General features: G+C 39.9%; 1 pseudogene; it reads left to right on the top strand.

Annotated features, from left to right (window-relative positions):
- The first annotated feature begins 550 nt into the window (after positions 1-550).
- LOC145157472 (putative mitochondrial protein AtMg00820 pseudogene) lies at positions 551-1,024 on the top strand (annotated as a pseudogene).
- Positions 1,025-12,395: the final 11,371 nt, after the last annotated feature.

Raw genomic sequence — 12,395 nt, 5'->3', positions numbered from 1 at the left:
TTGTTCACACTCTTCTCTTTCATGTCCGTCTTCCACCCGAATACTGGGTTGAAGCCTTACATATGGCGGAACACCTTCTTAACATTCTTCCCTCCACCACTCTCAATAATGACACTCCATTTTACAAACTCTACAACAAAATACTCACCTATCACCACCTTCGTGTCTTTGGCTGTCTATGCTTCCCGCATGTCGACACCCATCACAAACTCTCTCCTCGATCTACTATGTGCGTATTCATCGGATATCCCTCCAACCATAAAGGATATTAATGTCTTGATCTTCACTCCAAGAAAATAATCATATCTAGACATGTAGTCTTTGATGAAACTGTGTTTCCTTTTGGCTATATGACCCCCATTTCTGCTCCTTTTTATTCCTTTCTCAAGGATCACAACACCCCGTTTAATCCTAACAAGCCACCTTCATCACCACACACAATCACCAACTCCTGCCTGATTATCCATCTCATCCTCTCTATTCGCAAACTTTTTCTGCCGAGAGTCCTCATCAACGGTCTCCTCTTGCTGCCTCTCGGCAATCCCCATCGATGCAACCTCACTCTGTTGGTGATGTTGTCAATGATGACGTCCCATCTTCTCCTCCGACTATCAATCGTCTAATTGATACGTCGGTATCTACTCATCCCATGGTTACTCGGCTAAAACGTGGTATTACGAAACCCTTCTTCTCCTCCAACTCTGAGTCTCCTCCTCCTCATACTTACTCACAAGCTTTTGAGGATCCAAACTGGCTTAAAGCAATGCAAGAAGAACATACAGCTCTAATGGAAAACAAAACATGGACCCTTGTTCCACATCCTACAGTTGCGAATATTATTAATTGCATATGGATTTTCAAAAAGAAGCTAAATGCGGACAATACTCTTTCTTGCTACAAGGCACGTCTAGTTGCAAATGGACAAAGTCAAAGACCCGACATTGACTGTGATAAGACTTTCAGCCCGGTAGTCAAACCGACCACCATTCGTACCATCCTCAGCATAGTGGTCACTCACAAGTAGCCTATTCGATAGCTTGATGTGAAGAATGCCTTTCTTCATGGCCATCTTTAGGAGACAGTCTACATGCAGAAACCTCCTAGTTTTCGTGATCCATCTCGGCTTCATCATGTTTGTCTTTTTCAGAGATCTCTTTATGGTCTCAAACTGTAACATCCATAAAATTCGAGCCAATTCAAACTTTTAAATCATTTAAAAACTATTCAGTTATTACAATTTGTTTTCAAAATAGTTTAAACATCAGAGTTCCGAGAAATCAAAATCATCAATCGAGGAAGTGTACGGTCATGTCTTCGACTTCCCGCGGTCGTCCGCTGAACCTGAAACAATAAACGGAAACTGTAAGCTCGAAGGCTTAGTAAGTTACCTACAAAATACCAACGACATACCGATATAACCATAACATATAACATATAAGCAACAACATGCGTAATGAGCCTTCAGCCTGACTGGACCTCCTCGCAGGCCTTCAGTCTATCTGGACCGCTCTCCGAGCCTTCGGCACGTCTGGACCGCCTCGTAGGGCCTACAACCTATCCGGACCGCTCGTCGAGCCTTCGGTCTGACTAACATGCCCACCTTGGCCTGTAACCTATCCGGACCGCCCTGGGTATGTTGGCCTTCAGCACAAATCTGGACCGCCTCAACCCAACCCCCAATCAAGCAAACATGTGCACATAATACCATACGCTAGCATATACATAACAGTCAAACCGATCTAACAGATCATCAATCATAGCAACATACTATATACCAGGATACCGACCTAACCATGTCACTAAACATAGCATTATCCTATATACCAGGATACCGACCTAACCAGGTCACTAAACATGGCATCATCCTATATACTAGGATACCGACCTAACCAGGTGACTAAGCATAACATCATCCTATATACCAGGATACCGACCTAACCAGGTCACTAAACATAGCATCATCCTATATACCAGGATACCGGCCTAACCAGGTCACTAAGCATAGCATCATCCTATATACCAGGATATAGACCTAACCAGGTCACTAAACATAACATCATCCTATATACCAGGATACCGACCTAACCAGGTCACTAAGCATAGCATCATCCTATATACCAGGATACCGACCTAACCAGGTCACTAAACATATCACCATCCTAACTACCAGGATGTAAATCAATAAGCATAACATGCAATAACCCGGATACAAATCCGAAAAGGGTCGGCATTGGTGCCTTAGACCCTTTGATATAGTGAAGAGAACTCACCTTACAATTCCGAACTGAACCACGAAATCGCACTCCTGAAACACTACCCCAAACTCCAACACCTATAACCACCAATGATCCATACTCAGAAATTTCCAACTTCCCAAAATGCCCCAGAACTCAAATAGATAACCCTTGGCCAAAGTCAAAGTCAACGATCAAGGTCAACAATCCATGTTGACCCGACTCGTCGAGTCCTTCCAGAACTCGAGTAGTTGGGAAAACCCCCCACTGACTCGTCGAGTTTCCTGCAACTTGCTGAGTTCAAGCGTGTCCAAAACTTCGGGAAAACCCAAGTTGACTCGCCGAGTCACCCCACTGACTCGCCGAGTCCATGCAGAAGTCCTTGCACAACAATCTTCATCGGACTCGTCGAGTTGACCATGCAACTCGCCGAGTCCCTTCCGTCCACTATCCATTCAGATGCTTTTTAAGCCATTTTAAGGTTCCATATAGCAGATCCAGCTTCCCAAGGCATGTTTATCACGTAAAGTTGCAAAATTTACGTGCATGCAAGGCTCTAAAGTCTTATAATGTCAAAACCAAGCTTGAAATGGAGTTTCACACTTAAGGAGAGGTTCATACTTGCTAAAGCTGAGAGCTTTATGGACTTAGAGACCAAAGAGAGTTCATATCTGAAGTTACAACTTCAGATCTTAGCTCATACCCAAGAATAGCTTCTTATTATGCTAGAAAAGCCCTAATCTTTAACCAAATGAGATCTAGAATGAAATGGGGTCAAGGTAACGACTTGATACCTTCCAAAAGATGCTAACTGAGGTAGATATCAGATCCCCACACGTTCCTTGCTTCTAGCCACTTACTCTCCAAGCTCTTCTTACAAAAATCCACCTTCCAAAGCTTAAAACACACAAGAATGAAGCACACACACAGATTAGGGTTTGCTGGACTCTCAAGAGGCTGTAAGGGGGCTAAAGGAGGCTTATGATCCTTTAAATATGGTGCAAAACCCCGAAAATTAGGGTTTCATCCTTCAGCTCCTACTTGTCGAGTCCTATCTTGGACTCGGCGAGTAGGTCACTTAAACACGTGGCCCAAACCGCTCCTACTCAACGAGTCAGGGCATCCAACTCGTCGAGTAGACCTTGCACCTTAAGAAAATCAAGCCATAAAATTATCACCTGAGAGTCGGGGCATTACAATTCTCCCCCCACTTGAACTAGACTTCTTCCTCGATGTCTGCTGCGGTGAACAACCCTGGATAGTGCTCCCGCATTTCCGCCTCCGGCCCCTACGTATACTCGGATCCTTTCCGATGCTGCTACTGGTTTCCCTACATAGTTCAAGTGCTCTCCGACCTGAACATCACCCAGCGATACAACCGTCTACTCATCCAATATGCGCCTTCATAGCTTAACAAACTAACTTACACCGAGCATTTGACCCGACTGGGCCGCCCTGTTAGGCCCTCGATCAATCAGGACCGCTCTGGTCCGCTAACATCCTTCCCCAATCCTACTCTTCTACTGAAACCCTATGCCTACGACTTACCGTCGGCCCGCACCGGATATCTTGGCCTACTGCATAGAGCAGGACCGCCACAGCCCGATCAAGCACAACATGCCATCTAATAGACCATCAGGATAAGATATCCACATAACACCAACAATAATCTACCGTGTCGCTCCTTGTCGCCCACCACATCCATAGAATACAGTCCTGCAAGCAATTACCACCAACAACATACCTACCACTATCGGTCAACCAATACGACACTCATATCTAGCCCATATCACCCTTCGGGTTGCAATACCAATATGCCAAATCCACTTGATCATAGGGTCCGGTCATCCTCGGGATGGAATACCCTAGATTGGGATACCAACATGTTGAATCAGTTTAACCATCGAGTTGAAATTCTCAGGGTTTGTTGGTCTACCGCCTCAACCCTACTGCTCCTCTTGAGCCTCCGTGCCTATGACTGTAATGCTCTCGATAACCTACCGACACTACTGTCGTCACTTCAGTTGTCCCAACGCTCCATCCTGGAGATTCTCACCTCCCCCATTTCCCAAGAGGGACTAAACAATGTCCTTCACAACACCAACAAGCGTCACAATACTGATACCTCACCCCACACTATCCACTTGTAGAACAAGTTTCTACTCCAACACATATATACTCAGAACCTGATCATATAACTAACAAAACCCACACAATGTCTTCAACATACTTCATCAGCATGTTCAATACCCGCACATAGATCTACAAACACATATACATACTTTTCGTACACCTGAAAACCCAAGTCGTCAATACTGCCCTAAACACAGAAACTGTCCGAAACAGTAGGTTGCCTTCTAGTTGCTTCCGAAGTCCACTGAGACCTCCCCGTCCCAACTTATCTGGAGTACCGAAGTCCTGTCCGGTTGCTGAGCCAATAGTAATCTCACAGTCGTCCCACGCGACTCCCGAAGGAAACTTCGACTAGCAAGAACTGCCCTAACTATATCGCCACTCATGGCTCCATCAATCCTTCTGATTCATTCGATCATAACAGCCTGACAACCTGTAGCCATCGAATCAGATATGAAAAGTGAACGCTACTAGAATACTGTAGTCTTACATCATGTCCGGTCTTCAACGACCTACCGTTTTCCTGATTCCGATTATGCTATGGTCTACCCACAATCTTGCGAACAGGCCCACCCTGACCTAATCATCTGAAAGAATCCGTGAATGCTACGAATCATCTCGCAATCTCACAACACTTCCCACACCATCTGACCGTTAGTGAATGCTACGGCTACCCCCGCAGTCTTACAACACTTTCCATACTATCCAATCGCTTGTGAATGCTACGGCTACCCCCGTAGTCTTACAACACGTTCGCTCTAACACAGTCGCAATCTGATACCTTACCCTCAATCTATCAATCCAATTACCCTCAGAGTCTATCACACACTCGACTGAACACTCGAACTGATTCCTCAAATTCTGCTATCAAGAACCGAGAAGACGCGATACACATGCTGGGAAGTTTTACCGAACTCCCAACTCACACAACCCTTAAACCAAACAGCCACTTGGGCTACCTTTCTTCCTGACAAGGATGCGAAACTTATCCCAGTTTCAAAACCACTCCCGCTTCCGAATCCCAGGACGATTCCACCCCCCCCCCCACTTAGTTTCGACTAAGTCTTCACAATACATGAAAATTGGAGAATTCTCAATCTTTCTCCCTTTCCAACGATCGATCCGATAACAAACAACTCTTACCAACTAGTGCTCCATTACTAGCCAATCCCAAATGATCACACACTTCTAAGAACCATATGAACACTTCCTGAATCCCAGTGAAACCGACAATCCCTAATGCTTATTTCCTACTCGGATGTTGACTGGGCTTGTTGTCCTATCACTCGGCGTTCTACCTCTGGTTATTGTTTCTTTTTGGGACACAATCGTCTTTCATGGTCTTTCAAACTCTATCACACTATCTCCAAATCTAGTGTCAAGGGAGAGCATCGTGGTGTTGCTAATGTGGTTGCTGAAACAAGTTGGATCCGTAATTTACTTCTTAAGCTTCATTATTCTCCTCATCCGGCTACTATTGTTTACTGCGACAATGTCAGTGTTGTCTATATGTCGCAAAATCCAGTTCAACATCAACAAACCAAACATATTGAGATTGATCTTCATTTCGTTCGTGACATGGATGCAACGGGTCGGGATCGAGTGCTTCATCTTCCCTCCAAATCTCAATATGCAGATAACTTTACAAAAAGTCATCCTTCGGCATTGTTTCTTGATTTTCGGTCAAGTTTAAACGTTCGTGATTCTACCCACCCTACAGTTATGGACGGAGCCACATGAGAGCCAGGGTGGCCCTAGGCCCACTCTCAAATTCTGAAAAAAAAATTCTTTTATATTGTTAACTTGTTAATATATATAATGTGGTGCAAATATTAACCAGGAAGTTCTTTAATTCAACTGGTAGAGGTGTTCGTCCACCTTCAAGATACTTAGGTTCGATCCCATTTGTCTCCAAATTTTTAAACATGCGAATGCACTTAATTCCCCTTCATTTGAATCATAACTACAAGCTACAATTTTAGCCACTTATTTATACTCTTGTTTTCACAATTTAACCCATCTTTTAATTCTTTAACAAATCAGCTTTAGAAATTTATACTTTCTGCCCCTCAAATTATATATAATTTTATTTTTTTAGTTACCTTTTAAGTTTTTTCATATTTTACTTATATAAAAAAAAAGTTGTATTTAGGGGACCAAATTTTAGTTTTCGTACAGATCTTCAAAATCAACGGACTCTCTCTCTCTCTCTCTCTCTCTCTCTCTCTCTCTCTCTTTATATATATATATATATATATATATATATATATATATATATATATATATATATATATATATATATATATATATATATATGTGTGTGTGTGTGTGTGTGTGTGTGGTGTGTATGTTTTCTAACTAATTTACTAGGAACACCCTAAAAAAATTTTTTGGTTTCGCCCCTGCCTACAGTATGGTGTAAAAAGCCAAAATAAGTGATTTTAGCCATTATAAAAAGAAAACTGATTCCTGAACCCCTTTTACGCTCATGTCATGTCGAGGTATTGCAGAAAAAAAAACTGCAAAATCCGATCCAATTTATTGTAATCGATTAGTTAACATGTTGGTTAACCGTATTCTAAAACACGAAAAAGAAAAACATTGGCTTATTAAATTATCTATCGAACCGTGAAAAGAATTCAACAAATACAGAAAGAAATTCACTATATTGTTTACGTCAAGCAATACATGGAGTAACTTTAAAATAAAATAAAAAAAAAAAAGAATAGTAAGGTACCCATAATTTTTACTCGTAATCAAACCATGTTTATTAATTTACCAATAGTATCAATATATTAAACATAAGTATATAACATATATTCGACAACTAAACTAAGGATGTTATTATAAATAATTTTAAAATACATTGATTATATATAAATATATGTGTATATTATTACAAAAAATCTGCTACTTATATCAAAACAAAGACCCATTGTCGTTTCTAATAATTTGGACTTAGTTTGGTAAACTAGTTGTAGTAATATCTAGTAGCTTTGGAAGTTGTAGCAATGAAAGTATATGTTGTCATAAGGATTTTTATAACGTTTAAGGATTTTTATAACGTTTTTAATAATTTCGACTTAGTTTGGTAAACTCAATGTTCTAAATAACGTAAGGTGTGACTTGACGGCAATGTCAAACTCAAGTTTTTTCAAACTTTGGCGAGTCACGTCGTTTGTAAGGCGTGATTTATGGCGGCAATTTTGTATATAATTAATATTTTTATATGTATTTCCAACTACTATTCATTTTTATACACATATATGAGTTAAAACGACATTTAGGTAAAACTTGGCGGCAGGTATAAGCTTTGAAGTCATGACGCGCCATAAAGATCTTTTTAGAACATTGGGTAAGGGTCAATGGATTGCAAAGTATATGTTGTCATAAGTATTTTTATAACGTTTAACAAAGTTGGCTCAAGAAATAAACAAAGAGAGTTGAGAATAATTGGGCTACACCCAAATGAGGAGAGAGTGTGAGAAATTATAGGAAATAGGTAAATTTATAATTCCTATTATGCCCTTCTGACCATTTAAATGTTACACCCTAATGCCAGTAGTTTTAGAACTTTTCATAAATCGTCCATTCAATAATAAGCTTAGATCTAAGTATTTAAATGGTCCAGAAGTGTTCTCGCGTTCTCAACCTTTTAGGTGTTCTCATTTGATCCTACTCATATATATATATATATATATATATATATATATATATATATATATATATATATATATATATATATATATATATATATATATCCACTTTGCTTAACTTGGTACAATAGTGTTAATGATCCATAAACTATACTTATATAGTTTATTATAATATATGATTATTGTACCTATATATACATATATAGAGGCTAGCATGCTTAGATATTCATAATTAACAAGTATTTTACATCTAGCACAAATAAGTGAGTCATTAGTATGAAAATGTTTATTTTTCTAGTTTTTGACTTTTAACGTCACAAACGGCAAATAGTGAAATATAGTCGATGTACTTACCTTACCAGCCTCATACATCTTCCCTGGTCCCTGCTCATTGCAAGGAGTTATGTAAAACTTATTTTTACATTTTTGTGTTTTTTAGGCCAAGTTAACTTTATATGTTTTAAACAACATATTTAATTTTGGTCAAAACCCACAAAAATGGTGTCATAACCTAGTTATGAACATTTTTATTAGAAAACCTATTTTTGCATAAAATGATAGATTTTGAAGTATTTTTTTTGTAAAACTAAATCTTTGGTATTTTTGACTAGTTTCAAGACATATGTCCAGAATAACATATTTTGACTTATGTTCCACAAAATTGGTGTAATAACTTGGTTATAACCATTTTTGTTAGACTAATCATATTATGCTCATAAAAACCCTACTTTTTATTGTTTTGTGTTTATAACTTTTTCATAAGAACATATAGCATGTTTATACTTGTTTTTCATAGTTTTGTATTTTAAACATACTTTTACATCTAAATGTTCATAAATCTTGGTAATAACATTATTTCATGTATTTAACACTTTTACCCAACATGTAAGCAAGCATGCATAACAACTTGTATATTTATACAAGTTTACTTATTTTCTCCCCCAAAAACTTAGAAATCTCGAAAATAAAGGGGTATGAACTCACCTTATGTGTGTTTTCTTGATGAATGAAAGTTGTAGATGGAGAGTTTCAAGTCAAGAACACTTGAAGAACACTTTGAAGATTTGAAGATCCTATGAATAGTAACATATGATAATGTGTGTATATGGATTGAAACTAGTATGCAAGTGTGTAGAATCACTAGAAGATGAAGGAAGTACTTACCAAAAGTTCAAGAACCAACTTGGAAGAAATTTGCTAGAGAGAATGAGAGCTTAAACTTGAAGAAGAAGTGAAAAATGAAGAATATGATGATGAATGAAGGCCTCTCGGGTCTCGGCCAACTTTAAGAGAGAGAGAGGGAGAGAGAGAGAGAGAGAGAGAGAGAGTGTGTGTGTGTGTGGGAAAAGGGGTGGGGGTGGGTAGGGTGGGTTATGGGGGTGGTATGGGGGACATGGATGAGACTAAAGGTGGCTACTCTAGGGTTAAGTAGTTGGGTAATTAAGGTGAGAGTACAAGCCTAATTAACTAGTGACTTTTTATAAAAAAAAAGTCAACCTTTTATAAACTTTAGGTGTTTTTTATAAAAATGTTGGTGTCTTATAAAATAAATATGGTATAAAGGATGTATAAAATATCTAATTTGAATTATAAAAATTCAAATTATTATAACAAGCATTATTATCAAAGTAATAATACATTACATGTAGCCTTTGCTATGATCTTGCCCCGTAGTGTCTTTTATAAAAATGTTGTGTTTGTAGCCTTTGCTATGATCTTGCCCCGTAGTGTTAGGTTTATGAACTTTACTACATTGTGTTATAAGTATTATTTATTCCCAAATAATATATAGCTGAATTATCGAGTTGTTACGTTACTAACCCTAATTAGGGTTTATATTTGATAATTGGTAAGAAAAGAGGTACTTTGTATTAATATATGTAATTCATACATTAGGAATATTAGGAAACATAGTGCTTATCCTAAAGTCCTAATACTAGTCGAGTTGATTTGGTTGAATTGTTGACTTTGTTTGACCCAAAATTGACAATTGTCACATGATCCCCCCGTTAGAAGGAATTTCATCCCGAAATTAGCATTCTGAGTGGGTCCTCAAGGGTTAGGGAAAAGATATGGGTATTTTTGTTTCATCTGTTCCTCGCGTTCCCAAGTAAATTCAGGTCCTCGCTTGGCGTTCCAACAGACCTTCACTATGGGTATGCAGCTTTGCTTTGTTCTCTTGATTTCCATGTCCATGATTTCCACAGGTTCCTCGACGAAGTGGAGACTCTTGTTTACTTCACTTTCATCAAGTGGAATGACGAGACTCTCGTCGGACAGGCACTTCTTCAAATTGGACACATGGAAGGTGGGGTGTACGTTACTGAGTTCCTGCGGTAGTTGAAGTCTGTAAGCCACCGGGCCGATCCTGGCGAGGATCTCGAATGACCCGATATACCTTGGATTCAGTTTTCCACATTTTCCAAAACGTATCATTCCCTTCCAGGGTGAAACCTTCAACAGTACGCGGTCATCAACCTGGAATTCCAAGGGTTTTCGTCGTTTATCCGCATAACTCTTTTGTCGATCCCGGGATGCCTTAAGTCATTCACGGATCTGAACGATCTTCTCTGTAGTTTCTCGTATGATATCAGGGCCGTTAAGTGTGCTATTTGGCACTTGTCCTCTTGCTAGCTGCGTGTCACCCACCTCTGCGCAACACAGAGGTGATCTGCACTTGCGCCGATAGCGGGCTTCAAATGGAGCAACTTTGATGCTAGTGTGATAACTTTTGTTGTATGATAGCTCGATGAGCAGTAAATGGGTATCCCAAGCTTTACCGAAGTCTATCACACAAGCTCTCAACATGTCTTCCAATGTCTGAATGGTTCTCTCGCTTTACCTATCGATTTGAGGGTGATAAGTTGTACTCATGTCGAGCCTGGTTCCCAAGGACTTTTGTAGTGATTGCCAAAATCGTGAGGTAAACCTTCTATGTCTGTCATAGATAATGGATATTGGCACACCATGCAATCGTACAATTTCTTTGAGGTATGTCCTTGTTAGCTTCTCCACCTTGTCTGTCTCTTTTATTGGTAGGAAGTGCGCGAATTTGGTTAACCTATCGAAAATCACCCATATGGTGTCGAGTCCACCAGTTGTCTTGGGCAATTTAGTTATGAAGTCCATGGTTATCCACTCCCACATCTACTCGGGTATATCCGGTTGTTGTAGCTAACCCGAGGGCTTTTGGTATTCTACTTTGACCTTGGCGCAAGTTAGGCACTTGTCCACAAAAGTAGCAATTTATGCCTTCATTATTGGCCACCAATAGAGTTTCTTGAGGTCTAGATACATCTTATCACACTCGGGGTGAACAGAGTACTTGGTCTTGTGAGCCTCGTACATAATAGCGTCTCTGTAACTGCCAATATTCGGTGTCCAAATTCGATTCATGAGATAATAAGCCCCGTCACCCTTGAGTTCAAGGTTTTTATCCATTCCTCGCAAGGCTTCACTTGCGACATTTTCAGGTTTCAAAGCCTCAAGTTGTGCCTCCTTGATTTGCATGGACAGGTGTGAATGGATGGTCATGGTTAAGGATTTTAATCGGCGGCCCGAGTATTCTTTTCGACTTAGGGCATCCGCTACTACGTTGGCCTTGCCTGGGTGATAAAGAATTTCGTATTCGTAATCATTTAGTAGCTCTACCCATCTTCGTTGTCTCATGTTGAGCTCCTTATGATTGAGAATGTGTTGGAGACTCTTATGGTCAGTGACGATTGTACACTTTGTACCATAGAGGTAGTGTCTCCAGATCTTCAGGGCAAACACTACTGCTCCCAATTCGAGGTCATGTGTGGTGTAGTTGACCTCGTGAGTCTTAAGTTGTGTCGAGGCATATGCAATGACCTTTCCTCGTTGCATGAGCACACATCCTAGACCTTGCTTGGCCGCATCGCAGTAGACCACAAAGTCTTCTGTCCCTTCTAGAAGGGAAAAGATCGAAGCACTGCATAGGGCTTGTTTTAGCATTTGGAAGGCATTTTCTTGTTTATCCTTCCAGTTGAAGGTCACTCCTTTCTGATTCAAGGTAGTGAGTGGCTTTGCGATCTTGGAAAAATTTTGTATGAACCTCTTGTAGTAGCAAGCAAGGCCTAAGAACTGGCGGATTTCCGTCGGTGTCCTTGGCGTTTCCTAATTCTCAATTGCTTTGATTTTTTAGGGATCCACATGTATCCCTTCCTTGCTGACCACATGTCCCAAGAAGTCCACCTTTCAGATCCAGAATTCACATTTCGAAAACTTCGCATATAGTTTCTCCGTCCTTAACGTCTCCAAGACTTGCCGTAGGTGTTGACCATGCTCTTCCTTACTTCGTGAAAAAATTAGTATGTCATCGATGAATACTATCACGAATTTATCCATGTAA

This window comes from Lactuca virosa, chromosome 2 (genome assembly GCF_052849685.1).
Source record: "Lactuca virosa cultivar CGN04683 chromosome 2, Lactuca_virosa_CGN04683_v6, whole genome shotgun sequence".
NCBI classification, from domain to species: Eukaryota; Viridiplantae; Streptophyta; class Magnoliopsida; order Asterales; family Asteraceae; genus Lactuca; species Lactuca virosa.
This window is presented reverse-complemented; position numbering and strand designations above follow the sequence as displayed.